The sequence below is a fragment of the Cygnus atratus genome, chromosome 2 (assembly GCF_013377495.2).
Source record: "Cygnus atratus isolate AKBS03 ecotype Queensland, Australia chromosome 2, CAtr_DNAZoo_HiC_assembly, whole genome shotgun sequence".
Lineage (NCBI taxonomy): Eukaryota > Metazoa > Chordata > Aves > Anseriformes > Anatidae > Cygnus > Cygnus atratus.
In genome coordinates this window covers 2,542,722-2,566,521 of record NC_066363.1, presented here as the reverse complement: position 1 = coordinate 2,566,521, position 23,800 = coordinate 2,542,722, and positions in this window count along the sequence as shown.

Sequence of the window (23,800 nt, the reverse complement as noted above, 5' to 3'; positions counted from 1 at the left end):
ATTCTGAATAATATTTTCACGTCAAGATAAGGACTTTTCATTTGTGGGTGTTTTTTTGCATTTTATGATTTCCTCTCAATTTTATTCAGGAAATTGTAGAAACACAAAATATTCCTTCTTTGGTGGTACTGATATTTGAAACAAAACACAAAGTCTAGGGTACATTTTGTAAGTCTAATTATGACTTTCCCCCATGATCAGTTATTCTTTTTATTAGCCTGTGACAAACTGCCTGAAAGTTCTGGGAAATGAGCAGTTAATTCTGTACCCTCTGGGGCTCAGTTTGTGGGTGGTTTAATGCCTGGGTAATGCACAGGACTTTTGGAGTAGTTGTAGCCTTTCTGGGAAAAACCTTGGTGTAGAAGACCTCTTTCCCATGGTACCTAATAGGAACTGCAAGCTATGCTTCATCTCCAAAGAGCCTCATGTTCAAGTGTGGTTTTGGGACCAGCTTGCGAGGTTTGTGCCCGTACATGTTGCTCCTCAGCCTCTGTGTATTCTACAGGTTAATTTAGTCCAGTAAGGTGTCCAGTCATTTGGAACATTACTGTATCTCAGGTGAGGGATAACACTGGATCTCAAATGGCTCTTGAAAACAGGAGGATCTGGATGTTTTTCTGTGTTCATTCCAGGGTGGGATGAGCCTGGCCCCTCTTGGTCCCCAAAACAGGTGGAAATACAGGGCAGAGTGTAAGGATGAATTTGATGAAGAACCCACAGCCAGATGCCTGGGAGTAGGATGAGCTTCAGGTGAGAGATTTTCCTAGAGTTTCTTTGCATGCAATCCCAGCCTTCACTCCATGTTGATCTATCCTTTCCACTTTCCCCCTTAATTCATCACCCTTACCAGAGCTGGGATGTAGCAGTGGGGGGGCTTTGCTGGGTGTCCACTCACTCTGGAGATATGCGAGTGTCAAGGACTGGTTTCATTGTAGAAACCAGGTCTTGGGACATATAGATGCATGTATTGGCCCACATTTCCTCACCAAACTCTTCTGTTCAGGGCTTGTTGTGTTTAAGGGTCGCTGTTTGTTTGAATACAAACAATCTTTTTGACCAGAAGAAAATATTTTTGATGGGGAAATCATCTTTAACTAAAACTTTAACCAAAGATATAAAAATTTATTGCCAGAGTAGGTGTAAAACCTACATTTCTTTAATTGAAAGAATCGAAAAAAGAATGTGTATATTTATCCTGACTGCATAGCCCACTTTATGCATTAAAACAAACAAATAAATGTTTAATAAAGTAGGTAGTTATACTCATCTTTTTATCAAAGCTAGGTGTGCTTATGCTCTGTCAGTGATATTACAGTAGCTCAGCTTTCTGGTGTAAAAATAACCTGATACAGACTGAGCTCTGGTCAGTGCACAGAAAACTCAGCAGAAACAGAACCATAGGCACAACTTTTCTTCCAGCTTTGTGTCATCAAGACCTGGCCTGAATGTTTTGTGTGATTCTGTGTCTAAATGAAAGCAGAGACTAGGTGTAAATAGCATGATCGGGAAACAGTTTTTCTTTCAAGTACCATACATATGCTACTGGTTTTTGAGCTTTCATATATTTTCTTACTCTGCATTAAGACAAATGTGAACTCCCTGAGCATTTGTCACAAAATAACAGAGATATGCAGGCACATGCCAGAACAACCAAAGACCTGATGACTTTAAGACTGACCAAGGACATATAGAAGCTTGGTCATAGACCTCCCATATCCAAGATGAGGCACAGCCCCAACGCAGCAGCTTCTGGAGGAAGGGTGACAGTCTGAGGGTGCTCATGCTGTGACAGCTAAGCCTTTGCTTGGTATTTCCATGTTACCTTCCAGTCAGACCCTCAGTTTTTATATGTGAATGCCATTTTTTAATGGTTCTGTGATGTAGTTTGGTGTTGTCCTCCCTGTTTCAAAGGAGAGGAACAAGGGATAAGGCAAGATCTGCATCCTTTCATTGCTCTGTGCTAATACTTTGAGAAACTCACTCTTTCTTCAAAGATGCTTTACATTGCTGTGGCTCAAGCCACACTTCCAAAAGCTCTCTCCTTTCAGCTGTGTCTTGTAAAAAAGTTTTTTTTTTTTTTTTTTTTCAACATTTCCAACCTTTGAGGAACATGGGAAGAGCTGAATGAAGAAAGCATCAATAGAGAACCAGGATGGAAATCTACTAGCAAAGGTTATTAGATACCATCCAGAAAGCCTGTGGTACATTCACCTAATTCAAGGGAATCAAGCAAAAGCCTATCTCCCCCTCAGCCAGAGCCCACTCAGTAAGAAGCAGGCTGGTGGGTTAACTAAATTCAGATTATTTTGTCCAGAAGTCTACACTCTTAATGGATTACACATCTCTATGTTTTGTGGTCATCTTCTAAGAAAAAACATCATTAAAAGAAGAAAGTTTTGAACTGGTGAATATTTTCGTCTTTTGATTCAGAGTAATTTTTCTTTCCTTTCTCTCCTCCAGCCTTCCACCTCTCCCTCTTTTCTGAGTATAGAGAAGTAAATTTTGTCTCCGTGATATTTCTTTGGCTGAACATGATTCAGCACCACTGGTGCTCTAAATCAAGTTAATCAAAATAATCATGTCTTTTTAATCCATCCACTGGTCTCAACCCTGTGTACTACATACATATTTTTTTTCCTAAGGTTTGGCTCTGACATCACTGGAATACTTCAGCAAAATATCAGGACTAATGTCAGGAATAAACCAGCATTGTTAGTTCCTCCTTTCATCCAAAGCCAAACACCTGCAGCTCTCCGCAGGACTCAAAGAAGACCTCGCTGTCTAGAAATGCCTAAACAGGACTCCTTCTCCGATGCTGTGCTGTTGCAGGAAATGGATTCATTAATGGGAAAAGCTCAAGTTACGGACTCCAACAAAACTGCAAAGAAAAGAAAAAAAGAGGTGGGCCAGATCCTCAGCTGATGTCAATTAGCAGAGCTCTGTCAATGTCAAAAACTATCCTGGTTTACAGCAGCTGAAGATTTGGCTTGGGAGCTTCCATCTGAAGCTCCCAGTTGTTATGCAAGGATGTGTCAGTGTTGCTCTTTCTCATGTAGACCTATAAATGAGCTCCTGGGTTTCTTTTCTGCATGTCCACCAAGTTGTTTCACTGAGCTCTGCTGGTCTGCTCAGCAGAAAGCAATGTGCTCTCCTCTGCCAGGCCACCCAGGCTGCTATACGTTGCTTCCACGGGTGGGGATGGCAGTGGTGCAATGGATTTGCCTCTTGAGAGACTGGGGGCTGATAAGGAGTATGGGAACTCCACAAGAAAGGCGGGAAATATCAGATATCCACAGCTTCGGTGAGGCCCAAGCAAAATGTGTTTATGCTTTAAAGCTGCTGTTTGCTGTCTGAGTAGCCTTCTTTGCTTCCACAGCTCTGAACCAGCTAAACCTACTGGAAGGTAGAGTTTTTCAGCTTACATACAATACTTAATTCTGTACACATGCACTATTTTGTTGAAAGGACTAACCTGGTATCTCCACGTAGTGCCAGACTGCATTATATCAGACCAGCTGGAAGTCAGTATTAGTGCAGGGATTTGCACCATACCCCACTGCTCAGTCTAAATGGTCCCTACCTTTGATCTTCCCATACAGAAAATAATAATAAAAAAATGCTTACCTCTATGTGACTACTTCAGGTGGTTACCACAGTTAAGAATAGAGGGGTTGGTGTCTAAGTCTTCATATCCAGGAAATGATATATATGGATACATGTGAAAATACCTGTAGCTTTTTAAAAGCATTTGCATGCATTTTCTGCTTATGTGTAGCTAGAAAAAATGATGTCTGGGAGTCAGCATGAACAGTTAAATTTTACACCCAGTCCCTGTATGCTGATATCAGGGAGATTGCATCAATTCCTCGTTTGAAAATTTGGCTTTGGTAAATCACTAAAAGTTCCTGGGAAGTAACCAGCTTGAAGTTTCAAGGAATCTCACGGAGCAGCTATGACTAACCGAAAAAAACAAAGGCCGAAATTGGCTTTCTAGCTAACCATTTATTTTCCCAGAGAAGTCCCTTATTAATTTTTATGGTGCATAAATACCAGAAAACCAGACACCATTAATTAGTGACTGGTTTTGGTCTTCATATTCTACTCAGTTTATCCAAGCCAAAAACTTTTTTTTTTTTTTCCCAAGGTTTTTTTCAAGGTTTAGAGTAAAGTACATATGTGGATAGATTAATTTTGTTGTTTCTTTATTTTTTTCTATGCCTTTGACACATTTCTTTATTTTTTTAATTATTATTATTTTTAATAATGAATATTCTAAGAAAAGCTACTATTTTTTTATTTTTTAGTTATTTTTTATTTTTTTTTCCCCTGAAAGAACGTCTGATCCCCATTTCAATTAGTGGAATTTTTAAATTCATATCATTGGGACCTCATCTTGCAAGATATTACTCTTCATGTGTACCCCATTCATCCTTGTGGTAGCCAACACATGCCATATTGCTTTATGGATAGACACACAGAATGGCTGAGGTTGGAAGAGGCCTCCAGAGATCATCTGGTCCAACCCCCCTGCCCACACTGCACATTGCACAGGATGGCATCCAGGTGGGTTTTGAATATCTTCAAAGGAGACTCCACAACCTCTCTGGGCAGCCTGTTCCAGTTCTCTGGATCTTGAAGTCCATTTATTTTATATCTTGATTTCTATTGATGCAACAGATGCTGTCCCACTGACTTTGGCAGGGATCTCTAGGTTAGCAGGTGAGACCTCTTTTGCGAAGTGTCTTGCTAAGACAGCCACAAGACTTTGTGTGCAGTCTCTCAGCCAGTTCTCCTACTCCAGAAATAACAGATCCCCATCCCGTGTGTGCACAGAGGGCTCCAGCAACCGTAAGCATTTTGGCTGCCAGAGAAGGGTACATTAACTTCATGCTTCTCAACAACAGAAAACAAAAAAACAAAAAAAACAACAGAAAAACAAAACCACAAATAAATGCACCAAGAAACTGATCTCTGAAATTCTTGGACCTGAGAGGATTTGAATGCAATGAGTTATTGGCCATTGGACTGGGAAAGGGTGAAATTTCCCTGAGCACCACATCTGCCAGTAAATCACACAGAAATTCCAACTTTTAATTGCTTTGAATGTTGAAAGCATGCCTTAGGTATTGTGTTAACCTTTCTGTTGTCACACTGTTTCAGCACTGTATGTAGAGTCTGTATGTAGACTGTAGCTATCTCGAGAGCACAGGAGAAGTAGAAACATAGGATTTCCAAAGGCCCACAAGAGGCCTAGAAAGGGCTTTCATTAAAAGTGAGTGCCCAGCTCTCTTTGGTCTCAAGACAAAAAGTCAAGCTTAAAGACCTAAGCACAATTTGTTTTGAAAGCCCTGGAGATTGGATCTAGTTAGCAGGATCACACACCAGGGGTATGGCTACATGCCTGTAACACAACCCAACAACATGCTTATGTGTAGACCAATTTTTTTTTTTTTTTTCCCCTCCCCAGGTCTTACTGCAGGTCTAACATTTCTGTTCTATTTTCCACACAGTCATAAATAAATAAATAAATAAATAAATCACCTTACAAAGTATTTTCTGTATCCTCTACCCTCAAGTTTGATGACAGTTTAGATTGGTTACACCTAACACAGTTTTGAGGTGTGAAATTCATGACAATCTCCTTGTTCATCTGGAACAGATTTGCTTCATTTATGCAGAAGGAATTTATGATATGTGGCTGGTTCCAGCTGAGATAAGAACCTGATGTGCTGCTCACTGTGTGTACGTTGGCTAATGATTGTCAATAGCCAACTTGCATATTTACCTCCCAAATAATTAATTCCTCCTCCTTTTCTTGGGATGAATGATCTCCCTGGCAATGCCTGCCTACTTCTATTGACTGGAGCAGTGTGTACGGTTAACTTAGAGAGATGGGTAAGGCTAGGGCTTAGGGTTGTAAATTCTTCACCCACAAACAGAGGAGGCAAAGAGGCAGGAAGGAGGTGAACAGTGACAGATTTGCTGTGGTATCCGTCATCTGCAGGTCTCAGTGTCACAGCTCATTCTTACTCCCAAATGTTGTGCAATGAAACCATGAACCAATCTGTTGATCAGTCCATCCACGCAGAATTTCTCCTCTCCTCTCCTCTCCTCTCCTCTCCTCTCCTCTCCTCTCCTCTCCTCTCCTCTCCTCTCCTCTCCTCTCCTCTCCTCTCCTCTCCTCTCCTCTCCTCTCCTCTCCTCTCCTCTCCTCTCCTCTCCATTTGTTTCTCCTCTCTTTGGTTAGTGAATTAGTTTTTAAATAGGGGAGCCAGTTCCAGAGGTCAATGTAAATCAGAGCACCAAAATGCAGTGGACTGAAAGTGTTTTGTGAATGGGCACTGCCAGCTCTTTTGAACAAGAAAACGAAGTGAAAATTGGAGATTTGTGTGTTTAGACCACAGAGCTGGGAAAAATGGAGTTGACTGAATGTAGGTTGGTGAGAAATGGTGTGAAAATTACATGTCTTCCAGACTCAAACACAGCTGTAGAGCACCCAAGGGTATGCACTGCTCTGGGTTTCTGCTATTCTTGGCTCTCTTAGTACCTCTTAAGTGGCAGATGACATCTTGAGAGTCTCCATACGTGACATGATCTGTGTGCTCTGTAAAAACTCCATGCAGGATTAACATGCTGTTCGCTTAGGAGAAAATCTTTAGGTTTTGGAGAGGCTGAAACTCACTGTCATTCAGGCGCATTCACTCACAGAAGTTGCCCGAGTGGAGCACGCAGGAATTTCAGAGCCTTGGGAATGGCTTGTGCCTGTTCAGCTTGACCTTATGTACATAGCACGTGTGATATTATACACAGCAGATGAGCAGATTGTGCAAGGAGTGCTGCATGCACTTTTAGTAGGTTGGTTATTACAGGGGGATAACAGGGGTAAATGGTCTCTCTGGGAACAGCCTGCCTTGTTTTTCTGTTATTCACCAGTGATGAATAGTACGTGTGTGGGCATGGAGATCTCTAAAGAGGCTGGTTTATAACCTGGCGTCTCTGCCGGTAATACTGCACTCATTTTTCGATGTTTGCCTGAAATCTCTGTTGACATTGCAGTTTAAATGAAGGCAGACTGGCTTGTGGCTTAGGAGATCTAGGTGCAAGTCCCAAGTGGGTTTCTGGACAAGCCACTTTAACCTACCCATGCCTTGGCTTTTCTCTTAGAAGTAAAATGTTTTGGTTTTAAACAAAACATTTTTCCCCTAAATGGTTTTTCCCTCTAGATTTTATGTTTTTTGGATGGAAAATTTCTAAAAGTTTTTTTTTTTTTTTTTTTTTTTTTTTCCTGGTTCCAGTTCCTGTTGGAAAACATTTTTTGTGGAAAACACAACTTTTCCCATAAAGTGTTCTGAATTCTACTAAAGGAAAGTGCAATGTAAGATCTATTATTCTTGTGGTGTGTTTGGGGTCAGGATGCATTCATTGATCACGTAGCCTTACTCAGTGTGCTTTTCTGGAATGGGAGTGCTGATGGGAGAGAAACCCTCAAGGACGTGTTTTTTTTTCTCCTGTATGTTTTGTTTTGTTTTGTTCTGTTTTTAAACGTTTCTAACCTCTTCTTAAATGCCGTGTTCTGCTTCTTTTTTCAACTATTTCCAAAGGAAGGAATCCCAAACCCGCCTTCAAGATGGTTTTTTTTTTTCTATGTGGAAGTACCACACACAGCTCTTATTACCCTCCTTTACCTCTCCCCCTCCCCATGCTTCATCCTCTCTCCCGGATCCCTCCCAAACACTTGGGTTTGGCTTGCTCCCGAAGCCAGTTAGGTTTTCCTTCAAGAACCCTTTCCGCAGCTCTTGTTGCAGACCACAGATTAGCAAGGCAATGAGCTTCTCCAGCCTTTCTTTGCTCCTTACTGGCCGTTGCAAATCCAGGGGGAAAAAAGAATACAAAGAAACGAAAAAAAAAGAAAAAGAAAAAGAAAACCCTACCCCTTGGAGTAACAAATATGCTTTTCCTGCCTAGGCTAAAAAGTAGAATGCTCAGATCCTGAACAAGAAGTCCATCAGGTGAAGATCTCAAAGTCCATAGGGTGACGGTGATTTGCACTAGCTAAGGAGCTGTGCATCCCAGTCCCATGACACTGAACTCATTTATCTACTGCTTGATGGATTCACTGTCTGGTTTGGAGCAGAATCCACAACCTGGATGGGAGTTTTCAGTTTAAAAGGGAACCTGGAGTCTAATTGTTCTTTGGTTTTGGCTACGCTGTAAGAAAAGCCCTGGTGTGCGTCTTGCAGAGAGGGAGTAAACCCAAAGCTAGTCAGGGCTGATTTGCTTTGGTTTATTTTGTTTAATTCACATGAATGTAAACCAAGGGAAAAAACAGCTAAACAGTGAGTTTTCTGTGCTGAGAAGCAAGAATGTGATCAAGGAATGAGAATGCAGAATAATTTTACAGCATTTGGTGGTAGATCACTGTGTAGGTGATCGTACCCAGCTCTCAGATCTCAAGCCAGGACCTCTGTTTTCTCACTTGCCATCAGACTTGATGGGGTGTTGGGACTCTAAGCAAGATTCTTGAAGCTTCTGTCAGACTAAAGTGATGAAATCAAATTATTAGTTAGCTGTCTGTGTTTATAGATGAGTTTATACTGGTGCATTCATCCGCAGAGAGGAAGACTGGAAGACATCAATATATGTGAGATCTGACTTCAGCTTTGAAGAGAATTCTGTAACTTAAAAAATACTACAAACTTTACCAAGAAGTTAATTTGCTTCCTTACCCTCTCTACCTCAGTTCACTCAAATGTCATGAATCATTCCACCCTTACATGCCAGAGAAGGAAATTTTCATCCTAAAGCATTTATTTTCTCTTTGAACAAAGACTTATCAAAATCATTTTATTCCCATGTAATATTTCCATTTCTTCCTGAAAAAAAATAAAAAATAAAAAATTCCAGTATAAAATATCACAGAAGCTCAACAGCCATCTAGGTCCTATCAAATTCTGGACACTGTTCCTTGGTTTTTCACTGCTGTCAATAGTAACTGCTAATAAAACCAACCAAACCACCGACAGACAATGTTCCAGGACCCCGCTCTGCACCGCTGGAAATGAGAAAAAACTGTGCTGAAGAAATCACTGCCTCAAACTTTGGCTCTCTTTTGATGCATGCTGAATCCTTGAGATGTACTTCAGATCACCACTAACACTTTTGTAACTTTCATCCACAGATATTTTCAAATGCTAGCCCTTCTTTCTCCCTCCTTTTCTGCACTATAGCAAATTTATTAATTGCTCAGACTCCTCCTTTTTCTCTTTGTCCTGTTGAAATCCCCTTTCCTCCCTCTTCATTTCGTGCATGCATAGCCTGAAGACTTGTATTGTCTGATGGCCTTATGGCTCAGATATATGTCACCGCATGTAATCAGACCCTGACATTCTTACAATATACAGAGAATGAAATATCTGAGCAGTGAGATTATAGGGACAGAGCTGGCTTGTCCTAGGGCTGCAACAGACACTCATCTGCTGAAATGGTCTGGGCAGTGGAGCCTGCTAGCAAGGTAAGGTACAGAGGGAGAGCTTTACCTGTCTTATGGCATTACCAACCATCCCCCAGGTGATAGGCACTACTTTTGGTCATCCCCTGCTTAATCTAGAGAGGAGGGCTTCTGAGAGCTGTTTTGGAGCCCCATTGCTCCCCCTGTGCTGAGGGACTTTCCCATCCCACCACACAGCTGTATCACTGCCCCTCATTGCCAGTCCCTCCCTGGCTCAGGTGGGGACAGCTATTACCCTGATCCCACAGCCCAGGTGATAAATGCTTGATAACCGTAATGACAGACTGCTGGGAGGGTCTGGGGAGTGCTGTGAAGCCAAAGAGAGGGGCTGAAATTATCATTCTGATAAATCACTCCAGAGCCCCTCTGCTCTTTAGTAATTTCTAGATATGCCCAGAAAAACACACTCAAATCTATTTTGGCTTCTTTTTTGTCCTATTTACCTCCTTTGCAATGACCTCTGTTTCCTTTGGAGTGAACGCATTTTGCAGTGGGTGATATTTTCACTTCTACTCATCCTTTCCTCATTTTTTTAGCCTGCCCTGGAATGCAGGATTAGAGCTTGTAATGCAGCATAAGGAGCCTAAAAGGTTAATATCCTGCCTCCCAAAGTCACTTTTAGGCTCACAGGCTTTAATGAAAGACGCCCATGCCCCTCCCCTGCTCCCCCACACCCCCAAAGAAAGGATTTAGGAAACAGGTCAGGGTCTTGTCAAGGGTGAGAAAGAGGGAGGAAAATAATGATAAATAAAGTAAATAAAGACCAAGCCCTGTTCTTCCATACATAGGACTCAGGACCCCTTTTGCATTTGAGACATCCAGCAATTATTAGCTAATCCATTTGGCAAATGCAAGATGGTGCATAGATCAATTCTTCCCAGCTCAGTTTTTTGTGTGTGTGTGCGGGGAATGTTTGCTGACTGAATTAAGGGACAAGCAAAGAAAATACCCTCCTTGTTTCCCCCAAGACAGCAGAGTAGCTGGACAAAGCCACTGCCTGCAGCCTTGGGAGCTGGAGGCTGCTGGGCCTCTGGGTGTCTGGGAAGGCTGGAGGAGTAGTGGTGCTGCTGGGGAGAACGCCTGTCTGCACCTTGGTCCCACCTTGGCCACCTCCGTGTCCAACAAAGTAAATTCTGTGCCATTTTATCCACTGCTGGCCACAGCTCAAGGCAGGTTTAAGCAGGAGGCAAGGGGAGAAAGGGGACTGCGTTGTAAAGGAGGAAAGTGGGAAAGCCTGAGAGGAGCTGGTGAAGGTACCTTGAATAGTAATTTATGGACTTGATTCTGGAGGGCTTTGAACTGGCAAGGATAGCTCTTACATGGAAAGGTGAATCTACATGGGTGAGATTAATTTTCCTGTTCCCTGGGGGTCCTGGGAAGGCCCACGCTCCCCAGAGCACCCAGCAGGGATGGGGAGTATCAGATTCCTTGCTGCTGCTGCAGCTTATTGCCCTGAGGTGTGGGGTGGCTCCTTCACCCTACTCTTCTTCTTTCTGTAAAGGAGCCCTCACTCAGGACTGAGGACTACAGTTGTACATGGCTTTTGGAAAGCATATTTCACACACTGTTCTGAGCCATATGTTAAAATGAAACATTGAATTTGGAGCTGTCATGCTGGTCTGAATCATAGGAAATACAGGCCTGAGATTTTTTTTTTTTTTTTTTTTTTTTTTTTCCCCATCCCATATAGATGCTTTCAGTGTGGTTTTGTGTCCTACCTGTAAAATCAAAAAATTGCATATTTCATTGTCTAAGGAGCTAGTCAGCTGAGCCTTGTAGGAAGCCAAAGAGCTGCACAGCCCAGAAGGTATGAAGGAGAGAGAGGGTTATTGAATACAATTCTGCTCCATGGAAAATATCACAGATGAGTTTCTGACTCTTGTTTTCTCATTCAACCTGTTTCCCTAAGCACTGACACAAAGCAAACTTCTTGGGAAACTTTTTCAGACTCTGATGGGAAATTTTACCCTGAATCTAGCAGACACTTAGACAGTAGCTGCCTGGAAATATAAAAGTTTTTCTGGAATAAAATGACATTTCCTCATTAAAACCAAACGATCAAGCAGCACTTCGAAACAGAGTGTGTCCCATTAGCAAATTCCCGAACAGCCCTGAGTGGCAGGCAGGAAAAAACATTTGAGTAGGTTTGATATGGTCTACTGGGAAGTTATGATTCTGTCCACGTCAGACGCAGATTAAGGGGAAAATATCCAGTAAATGATTGCATCTCCAATGCATAATAATTTCATAATAATTCAGACTGCTCTGGATATTTCATGAGCAGTTTCAAAAAATGTGTCCTTTCTCCTCCTCTGGACTAGATAGCCTTCGTGCCTGTTTCAGTATTTGAATTCCTATATTATTCTCAGAAAGATGGATCTAAATGATCAATATCTATCTGGATATGTCCAGTAAAGTCTAATACTGAGTAATTGTAGGTGTTTGGGAAAATCTTAAACTGATATTTAAGGCTCTTTGCTTGTTTCTCTTCTTGGTACAATATTTTAACATGGAGAATATTCCCTGTCATAATCCCTACATTCATCACTAATGTCTAGAGCTTTATAAGTGATAGATAAATTAGTAGATAGACAAATCAGTAGATAGACAAATGGGTATACTTAGAAGTGCCTGAGGTGTTAGCACCATGTCCCACAGGCTGACATTTATTATTACTTTTTTTTTTTTTTTTTTTTTTTTTGTGGAGCATGCATTTCTCCATGAGAATGGCCCACAGTCACATTTAGTTACCTGAGTTCTGTGTCAGCAGCTACTGAGACAGTTAGTTTTACACTAATTCTAGATTGACTTGCAATATTAAGAGTTGGTCAGGGTTTTTTTATTTTTGTTTGTTTCTTTCATTTTCTTTCATTCTCAGATTCCCACAGTCCTCATTAGGTATCTGCTGGAAGCACCCTGCAGGGTATTAAAAATAACTTAGCACCCAGCTCAGCAACTTCAGTAAGCTGCAGTGATCTGGTGGGAGTGACAGCATTTCTCTTACCCAGCCATGGGAAGTAGGGAGAGTTTGAAATGAAAATCCAAGATTTATGGTGCTCATGAGGGCCATATACCTAGAATTACTCCAGTGTTCATAAACTTAGGACATTCCACTCAACAGCTCAGAGGAAAGGTGTCCCTTTGACACCTTGGCTGTCCTCCAGCTTAAACTCCAGAAAGACCTCACACAGGGCCACAAAGAAGGCAAATGAACATGAAATAACCTGAGCCCGAGGCCGTGGCATGTCAAGACCCGAAGGAATGACAGAATAGTTATTGGTCTTGGAGAATTACTTTTTTCCATGAATGTTGTATACAGTGTACATTTGTGAGTTAGATGCTATTTGTAATGTGAGATTATAGTCCTGGATTGAAGGCTTGGAGACCTTATACCCTCTGATTAGCCACAAGACTAATAGACCATAACAAGAGCAAAGAAGCTCTCCCCTATCCTCCTCCACTGTGGGCGATTCAGTTCTGCTGCAGGGGACCTGAACTGCAGGCAAAAATCTTGTTATTCTTAGTTTCTTCTGCCATTGCCTGTCAGATTGGATTTCCTGGTAAGAGCACTAGTAAAGTCTGGTCAGAGTTACTAATTGGGCTAGTAATAACTAAAAAGTTACTACTTATCTATTGGGAGCAAAAGTTTGCCCCATATATTTTGTCTCTCTCGGTCCTGGATTTAACTTAAGACCTGCTGTGGTTTATTGACTTTTTCTCATTGGGAATTTACTAGCTCATTTAGTAGCAACTTCTGAATACAAATACAAATAGCTCAGATGTGATGGACAAAGGTGAGACCTTGAGTGGTTTTCCAGAAGAAGGAGACGGGGTAGGTCAACGATAGTACTTTGTGCAAGTTCACCTTTCTCTGCTCATCTTTCGTTCAGCATGAGCCTAACAAGCCAAGCAGTCTCCTCTCCTGATGCTGTACGTTGAATAAGGAAGTATTTCTGCAAATAGGAAAGAACATTAGGAGAAAGAGAGAAAAAAAAGACATTATGTTGTGTCTTCACAAAAAAAAAAAAAAAAATTGCAGGATTTTTTCCTGAACTTTTCAGATAATGCTCATGCATTTTTGAGACATTAGTGAATCTTGAATTGATTCCAATAAAACTGCAGCGTGTAGGAATTGTATAGAGGTGTGCAGATGATGAGAGGGTAGATTGAATGTGTTAGAGGTTTACTGATACCAGAAGACTGTAGGAGAGTATGACTTTGTGCAGCATATCCTGGTGATGATGTGCACAATTTTTCTGGGATGTTTTTAGGCATGGAAAGCCATATCTGAAGAAAGAGGGAATGGAAAGATCCTGAATGGAGATGGGAAGGATGGTCAAAATGAGGTATCCAATAACATGAGCAAAATTGACTCATCGGGCACAGCTTCCCTTAAGGGTCTCTTCTGTTTCTACATTCTGCAGGTCAGCTCCAGACTGCTATTCTTTGCTATTACTGCAGTTCCCAAGTGCAGCTGAGTACATCAGCACACAGAGCACAAAGCAGGTGAATGAAGGTCAGTAATTTATGGTGTTTCCAACCACTTTACATGGAGCTTACCACAGGCCTAGCAGTGTCATTGTGGATAATGGAAAGAGCGAGGTGAAGCCTTTGCTTTCATTCTGAACGGTCCCACGGTTCCTGTCAAATGTGGAATTTAAGAACCATCTCTATGTCTAGTTTGAGCCTTTAATTTGGATTTGTTTGATTGTTTTGCTTAGTTTTGTTCCAAAACTACTGCACAAACAGAAAGGATCACTATTTCTTTCTTTTTTCTTTTTTTTTCCCCATTGCTTTAGAGGGGAAGACCCATTTGGGGATTCAAGGGCTTCATCTGGCCTACAGGACTATTCCTTCTACACTTCTGAAATTGCCTTGAAGAAGAAGGTTGTGAAAACAAAGAATGGAGTCCAGCAGTTAAATAAGTCCTATTATTTGGAATATAATTGGCCCAGACAGTAAACGCCAGCATTTGCTCTTATCCCACCTGTAAAGCTTCTGAGAAAGGGTCCCAATATTGACATCCAGCCCTACCATCTAAGAAGTTAGATCCACTTGTCCTATGGAAAATATAATGCAAAATACACTGCACCTATTTCTTCTAGGTATATAGTTTGAGAGAAGCCTATTTTGACTGTGGTGGTCAAAGGCTCTAGTGTGCTAAGGGTGACTGACATGAGATGAATTTGTGGTCTCAGCCCATTTCTCAGTACACACAGGGGCTGTGTCATCCTTAACAGCTGGCACTAATTGTCAGGGTATTCAGTAGAGAAGCCAAACCCTGCTCTGTGTAGGGGGTTAATTAATGGTCTGTGCAAAGGAAGATGCAGTGGTTGGGAAGTGGGAAGAGGTAAGATGCTCTGACCCTGATTAAGTGTGGGTTTGTGGATAAAGCCATCTCCATTTCTGAACCTCTAGGAAAACCAAGGCAAACCAAATAAAACAAAGCAACCATGGGGAAAGCCACTATTTTTTATTTTATTTTATTTTATATTATTTTATTTTATTTTATCTTTGCAAGAGAAATTTGTAGAATTCAGAATTTACCATCATAGTCTGAAAAAACATCCCAAGCTAAGGCAGTATCTAACTCAGAACTATCAGAAACTGAATGTCTGTTTGCCTGTTAGTCCTCAGCTGAGTTTGTGTGTCACCTGTGGACACTCAGTATTTTTAGTCTTAGGTGAAGCTCGGTGAAGTCAATGAACAGTTCTCCGGTGACTTCAAAGGCCACAGAGGTAGACAGCCATTTATGGCCTAGAATTCCCATGAAAGAAAATCTCCTTAGGTGTGTGCTCTGTAAGGCTTTAATGAAACTTGAGTGTTAACTCAGAAACAATAGAGAAAGATGTATATTGTCTTGTGCTGTCTTTTTTATACCTACATCGATTACTAGGTACCTTTCCTTTCCCCTTCTCCCAAACATCCTCACCAAACATCTTTCTTTTTTTTTTTTTTTCACAATTTAACTGGAGCAAGAGAGGGCCAACATCCGCGTTTGAAAAAATGCTCCAAAATGCCCATCTCATCTAGGAGATTATCTAGTATAAGTGCCATGGGCTAAATTAAACACTGGTACTGGGAGGATGGAGCAGAACGTTACCACCTGGATGCCATGCCAGGATACAGCCAGCAGCACATCTTTCCTTCCTTGACTCTTCCACTGACCTTGGCTTTCTACCATATCCCTTCTCTGCCACGTTCAAAATGCTTCAGAAAAGGTCAGTTTGGAATTAACATATCACAAAGAACAGATGAGATCCTCATTTTCAAACTCATTATTTAGGCCATGCCTGTTTGTGTTAAGTTGTCTACATTTTGGTCAGAGCAAAGGCTATTTCCTTTGTCAACCATTAGGCAAGGCTGTGGGGTCAAGGCATAATGTGTCTGAGTGTTGCCCCATAGAGTTGTAAGCTGTGGTGGCTGGGTAGAGGTAGAAAGTAGCTGTTCAAGCCTACATTTGGTTCTCAACTCAGCCTAGGATGAGTTTCTTGTCATTGACAAGAGTTGTCCTAGATTTACCCCCAAGACAGATGAGACTGGATTTCAGCCCCTTGTTCTTTGGATAAGTGATGTAGTTCATAGCTGATGAGCTCAGGTCACTCTGAGGTTGTGGTTGGTTATTAGGGCAACCACAAGACTTAGATGACCTGTCTGCATTACATTCATCTTGGAGGGCTTTGAACTGCTCAAACTACTGCCTTGTAAAGGCAACATCTTTTGTTTGCCTCAGATTTTCCCAGGGGCTGTTCCAATGGTGAAATTAAAGGAGGTAAAGGTTAGCAATAGTTCCTCTCATCCATTTGATCATTTGATTTATAGTGAAGCTGGAGAGCGTGGAGGTGAGATTTTTAGTCTCTCAGTAGGTATCACACCTGTCTGATAGATCAGTTGTCTTGCCTCATCTTCCTCAACACACACAGACAAAAATGATAATAAGAAGAAAAAGGCATGTGCTGTTACCCATATTTTGTAATATTGTCCATGGTTTTAAAGGCCTTTATTTTCCTTAGCAGCCTGCATGATGTGGCAGATGGCACTGAGTGCTTTAGCAACTCTGCAGCGTACCATCTCTCCACACTTCATGGTGACAAACACATCAAGCAAGTTGGGTAAGAGCACTAAAATGTCAGAAATTTCATTGATTCCTGTCCCAGCATTTCACATTTCAGGAATTATTAGTCTGCTGCTTAGTACGTTTAATATAACCCTGCTGCACTGGATGCCAAAGGCTTCCAGCCAGTGATTTCCAGTGGAATGGAAGGAGACAGCTTGACTAGGAAGATCAAAATCAAACCTGGGACCTGATCCAATATGGAATCATATCTATTTTGAGAATTTGATTTCTAGTTTTAATTAAGGAAATCTTTGGATCATCCAACAGCCCTGTGGCTTTGTGGCAAGCACAGGAGGCTCTTGATTCATGGGTCAGAGACCTGACCCCCCACCTCCCTGGTGCAGTGGTGGGATGGGGATTCTTTCAGAGAGTCATCATCTGCATGTCCTGGGGGAGCTGGTTTTACAGGATGGTTCTGACCACCAGCTGCTGATTGAGGGGTGAAGGTTTTCTCCTATGGTGTCGGAGGGGGGAGGTTGACAAGGCCATTGCAACTTGCATGGGGACAGGACAGTGATTTATCAGAGCTTTAGTGGAAAGGATAGTTGATAGGGATCCTTTGTGCAGTTAAATACCAGCCAGGCTTTGCCTCAAAGGGGTGGTATTCCACTCAGGAGGGAACCCAGCGGCATTAGTAATGTCGTATGACAGTATGCACAAATCATCCGCTGCTGGTATGAATGGTCCTGCAACCCTTGACAGCAACTTGCTGCTGTATTTGGAAATGATCTTACTCATGCCTCCGGGATGCAAATGATCCAACTCCTGGCTCCCTCTCGCCCCGTGTCCTTACACCGCGTAGGGCCAGAGGCCAGGGCTGTGCTGTGCCCCTGCCATGTGGGGACGGTCTAAGTGACAAGCAGAATGTGGAATGGCTGAGGGTGTGATGTGAGAGCTATAGCATGTGGAAGCGGTGCCGGCGGCGCGAGGCTGTGCCTGTGCCAACTGTGGCTGGGGTGGACACGTGGGGCAGCCAGCTGTGGCTCCACTCAGGAACGCACCCTCCGTCCCCTCCAGATGTTCCTGCTCACCAGCACGGACAAACCCACTCCCTACCCTCTAAACGGATCAATATTCCCCCAACACCAGCACCCAGTTCCCAGGGCCCCTGTGCCAGGGTGGCAATGGGGAACAGAACAGGGTGTATGTTTTATTTAATAATTTATATGTATATATATATAATAACATGATCAGATCTCAAATAATGAGCTCAGATTTTTTCCTCCTTATTCCTGCTTTCCAGGGAATGCTGGCAAGTTTGGCTCTGTGCATCATACCACAAAAATCTCACTCCTCCAGAAGAGGGCTAATACACGAAGGAGCTTTCTACCAGGCTGATCTATCACACATGCTTTATATATCAACATGGATTTCTTTAGTCGAGACAAAAGGATCAAAGACATAGTGCAAGGCATGGGTTTCATGGAGTTTTAATTCTTGCAGACGTGGAGAGCAGGGCAGCGTATCATGACTAGAAAGGCCCAGGCACAGCCAAATGTAAGAAATGGTATTTATGAGCTGTGCTTAGAAACTGCCTCTGGAGCTTGCAGAGCAGCTGGTGTCACTTTCAGCTGACATTTGTACAACTGAAATGTTTACAGTGTAGGCAGGAGTAAGAAACACAAACTATAGACAAAGGGTTGATGGATGCAGGACCAGGAAATATGTGTTGTGTGGTCCAGTTTCCCTGCTTGCAGATCTCTGTCATTTTATCATCCTGAAGTTGTGGTGGGTATTAATCCCAGGGTTAAAATGCTGCTGGAGACAAGAGTAAATTTAAACATCTTCAGCTAGACTATTCCACAAAGAGAACCTATTATAGGTTGTGCTGAAGGTTTCCACCTTTCAACAGGTGAACATCTGAGATCCTGACATCGTTCTTACTCTCTGAGGGTGTCCCCACAGTCACACCCTTGACAAGGAGATGTTACTTGTGAAGGAAAATGAGAGGTGTATCTTTAACAGCAATAAAAAGGAGGATGTCCACAGGAGGAGCTAGCTAATTACAGTAATTTCAAAACTAATTGCAAGTCTCAAATGCATATATTTTCCAAACATAATTTACAAGGTTTTCTATGCATATTAAATGCTTATTAAGAAAGTGCAAGGTGCCTTGTCTTTGAGTTTTGACTAGGAATTATGAACACCCACTAAGTGAGGTTTCACATACCTGGATTTTATGTCAGTTTAATACCTTCAGGAGAGTCTGGGAAAAACAAACAAACAAACAAACAAAAAAAACAGGTATGTAGCCTGCTGCCAGCTAAACTGACGACAGATGGAGACTTTTGCAAGCCCACCTCCTGTAACTGTCCTCCAGTGAGGAAAGTCTTCCTAGCCTCTCAGAAAACTGAAGAAATAGTTTTATTTTTATTTTTATTTTTATTTTTATTTTTATTTTTTATTTTTATTTTTATTTTTTTTAATGGTAGAATATGGTGTGGGGATGAAAGACCCAGCAATGCACAGGGGTGCTCTCAAGCTAGCAGTGATCTGACAATGTCAGCAGGATTTGGAACAAGATGCTTCATTTACTTTCGGTGTGGTTGATAGTAGTACCCAACCTAACCATAAAGTGGCCAGTAGGATTTTAGACTGGACTCAATAAATTTGCATATCTTTGCATAGCAAAGGGCAGTATTGCATGGATGTACTGGCTCACCCCAGTGCTAGCTCAGGCCCCTCTCACTGTGTAGACACCCCCACCTCCAAAACTGACACCAAAATCAACCATGCTTGGGTGTCCCAAAAGGGTAAAGCCTGAGCTAAGCCATGGCCAACCTTCAGGGCTGCCTGCCCTCTCATAGGTTGAGCAGTGCTGAAGGACACCCATCCTGAAGGTCACAGGGCTGCTGTGGGGCCCCTGCTTTCAGGACCTATTCATTCCCTGTCCCTGAGAGCAGTAGAGTCCTTCCATGACAAATCCTGTATTCCCCCTTGCTGGGCCACCCTCTGGTTGAGACAGAATATGAGGTAACAGCACACATCTGGAAAAGTCCTGCAGGTCTCTTGACCTGTTGGCTGTAGAAATTGCTGCTGGCTTCTGCTGCAGAACTGCCTCTTCCTCGTTATCCTTTCACACAGCACTACATACGCAGAGCTTTCACTGGGGACACAAGGATCACAGGAGACCAAATAAGACTTCCCAAGGCTAAGAAGACAAAGTCAGGCTTGTGTTAGTGCTGTAGAAAGAGGGGTGGGAGGTCCTGTTCCACCCCATCCCCATCAACCCAACACAGGTTTTTCTGTTCCTTGATAATATATTTTCATCGCAGGAATAGCTGGAGAGCATGGTGCACATTTTTGTTCGCTCTGCCCCTGCCTGGATTGGCAGGAGATGTTGCTAGGCAGTCATTGTGAGTGTTTGTATATACTCTGCACCAGGTTACCGTGAAAATTTAGGAAAGCCCCTTCCCGGAGGTGATGCTCTCACCACCACATGGTGACTCCCTGAGCAGTTTTCCACGGGTGCAGGGAAATGGTCACTCTTCCCAATCACTGATCTGATTTTTTTTTTTTTTTAAATAGTGCCAAGATTTTTGTTGTTCTTATAGCTTACCATACAGTGGAAAGCTGATGTGATGTCCGCAGGGATAGTGGCAGCCCTGCTTGGAGTAAAAGAGGAAAGGAGCTGTGCCATCAAGTGCTGCAACATTGTCACAATGGATGCATTTACAGCATCACCCCGGGACAGGGAGTGTGCCTGGGATAACCTTATTCCCACCATCAGTGACAAAATTAGGAGAGAATGCAAATATATCACTTCTCTTGGGTGCTTTCAAGATGGGAGGAACTGAGCTCCCCCAAACCTGAGTCAAACATTGTTTTGCAGGGCTAAATCATGATCATAACAATTGTAATACTGGTGCCTTTAGAGGTCTACTGAGGTTGGAACTGGAAATCTCAGGATGGGAAGAGATTCTTAAACCAGAGGTTTCTGGACTCGTGGCAGAACAACTGAGTGTGAGAGTGGTTCAAGGGAAATCTTAACCAGTGGGAGGCCAGAACGACAGGCCTGGTGCTGTATCCTGATCTTGCTTCAGTGGATTTACAGCTGGTTCCTTTCCTGGAATGAAAAGATTAGAATCGCTGGAGCTGTGTGTGCGTCTTCCAGCGAGGAGAACTAGGTATGCAGCAGCTGTAAAAATAAAGAGCCCTCGCAGGCCATCGTAGTAACAAGGTTTGGAAACTGTTGAAAGTGGGGTGGGGTGGGAAATCCTCAAATTTCCTACTTTTTTATTGTTGGTGTTGTTCTGAATTTCAGCTTGTCAGTTTGGAACCTGATTCGAAAGAAATGAGAGATTTACATGAAATTTTTGTTTGGGGAAGCCCTAGAAGAAAAAAAAAAAGTCTCAACACTTCCTTGAAATCTCTAAAATATCGGTTCTTTCTAGTTTGTCCTGTCACTGCCTTTCCCAGGAGCACTGCTGATTTTGGAGCTCCTGGCTGCAAGAAATCACTGATGTAAAGCCTGATGAGAGGAATTTCAGAGCAACTGGACAATGTTATACTGTGTGCTTGGTTATGGGGTTAGCTCATTGCATTTTCATGCCTTAGGACTTCAGCTGAAGATCTATCTACATGGGGGTGACCACATGTGACACCAGACTTGTGATTTCCACTTACTCATCAGTTACTGAAGGAAACAAAGTAGAAGGACAGACAAATAAGAAAAAATAGTCACTTAACATAGTCTAGGAAAAGACTGTATTAGGAACTGGAAAAGTGAAATGTCATTTGCTTCTTCTGACAAAATGTTGTATAAATAGGATTGAACAGAATAGCAAATTGCCATTCTGCTGACCAAGACTTGCTGCTGCAAAGCTTCCTATTTGCTTTACTAACAAAGATCTCACAAAAGCTGAAGTTTAACACAATGCTAGGGTGAAACTAAAGTAGGAAAGATCTCTTTTCCTCTTTCTTTGCTCTGAACTCACCTGGACCTGTTCAGAGGAGCTTTCATCTCATAGTGATGGCATCAGTGACACCAGTGGGAGTTACAAGACCCCTTTTCCTTTCCCTTTGACTTGGAGCTGTATAACTGGTAATCGAGCACTAACCCCTCCACCACAGATGTCCCTCCTAGCCCTGAACTGACTGAGATACCCTCTTTTGGCACTCTGATGAGCAGGAGAAGGAGAGATGCAGGCTAGAGAGGTTCACAGCCCGTGGCCAAGGTATCATTAGCTCAGAAGAATGGGATGATATTAAGGACTATTAAGCAATGTTGGTCCACTTAGAATAACTAAAGTACTATGTTCCTATGTTCCTTTGCTAGTCATGTAGGGGTGTCTGATTTGTCTGGTGTAGAAAGGCTTGACGTTGTTGCATGTGGGAGCCTGACTATACATGCTTAAATCTCAGCTTCTGAGTTTGATCATCTGTCTATGTTGGAAACCAAAACCAGGCTGAAACTGCAGAGAAAATAGGAAGGAATGAAAATGTCGACTTCCCAGAGATTATTTTATTGTGGAATTATGCCCCTTGCCTATATTCCTTCCGACTATTTTTGGGCTCCTTGACCTTTGTTTTGTCTACTTCTTTGTTTAATTCCAGGCATGCCACTTAGTTTGGGTGGCTGTGGTCTGTCCTTCCAGAAAGGTGCTCTTCAGCTCTGAGCCCTATCAGGCTCCATGTGGGCAGGAGGGCATCATGGCATGTTACCCACTTGGTTTCTCGCATCTTTGTTCTGCTTGTTTTCTGGTCACAGAGGCTGCTGCCCTGGCCCAAACTAATGATTCAGAACTTGTTCTGAATCTCAAGCAATGGCAAGCGCCATCTACTCCTGAAAAAAAAAAAAAAAAAGGCACAAAAAACTTCCAATAAGCAATTAAGGAAAGCTGTCCTTGGAAAGTTTCTTCTTGACTTTCATTAGGAAGAGATCAGTTTATTCTCTAAAGCATGAGATTTTCCATGCCCTCCCCAAAGTACATTTTAAAATTCCTTATTACTCCAGTTACAAGGTCATTATTGATCAACATATATTTTAATTACGTAAGGACAATGCTAGGATTTGCAGAATTATTTGTTGTGGAAAGACTTTTTTCCCTTAATATCTTTCCGCAGTCCCTCAAAGAATTTGTTGAGCAACCCTTGAGATTAGAGGCTGTTCTGGACTTGGTCCTAGAAAACAAGCCAAGTATGATAAATAAAATAAAACATCTGGAGGTCTAGCCATCAGAATATCATCAGATATCCACTGGTTCTGAGGGAATGTTATGTATGAAAGGTAATAATATGAAGTATTGTGCTTTTCATAAAACATAACTCTCTGGAAGAATGTAGAAAGAGACAAAAAATAATGTTGATCAGAGCTGATTGTCTAGAAAATTTACTATGGAAAATCATGAGGTCTGTAATGAATAGTTGGATAGCTTTAACAAGCGACTGTGCCAATAAAATCTAAACATATATTTAAAAAACAAAGATAACAGAAGTCAATCTTGCTAAGCAGAGATGCAAGGAACAATGCGAAGGATAAACACTGTTTAAAGGGGAAAAAAGGCAAATAAGGTTCTAATTAATGGGAGGGACCGAACAGATTACACAAAGAAGATAAAAGCGAGGAAACCTAATTGGAAACACAGCACTGTAGTATCAAACAATCCAAAGTATGTTATCTATCACAAATGGCTTTTCAGCTCTTTTCACAAGCAAGTGGTGAATAAAAAGGTTGATGCTCTTGAGGTTAAGAGACAGGAAGCAAAAGAAGAAAAAATAAGTCACAATTAAAATGCCTATTGCCCAAATTGAGTAAGAATCATATGCACCACAGTGAAGACGGCAGTTTCAGTTTCAGCCCTCATGGAAAGACATGAGCATGGAGTGATGTCAAATGTTAGAGTTCACCAAATTCCTGCTGTCTCTTCATGGGTTCCAGTACTGGTAGATGCACAGATCTAAGTTAATTCTGAGCATTGCTACCACGTCATATCACTGTGGTGGCCCATGTAGAAAGATTATTTCTCTGATTTTGGCCCTCCCACTGTAGATATCAGCTGTAGACTTTGTAGTTTGGAATCAGAAAGTGTTGGTGAGTCCTCTCACTCCCTAGCCAGAAAATGGAGAGGTAGGTGCTTCTTACAGTGTTAAAATGGTTGCAGAAATACCATATGATCACCTTGTCATGGATTTTCTGAACAGATATCTAATCAAGGCCTTTGATGTTATTTTGG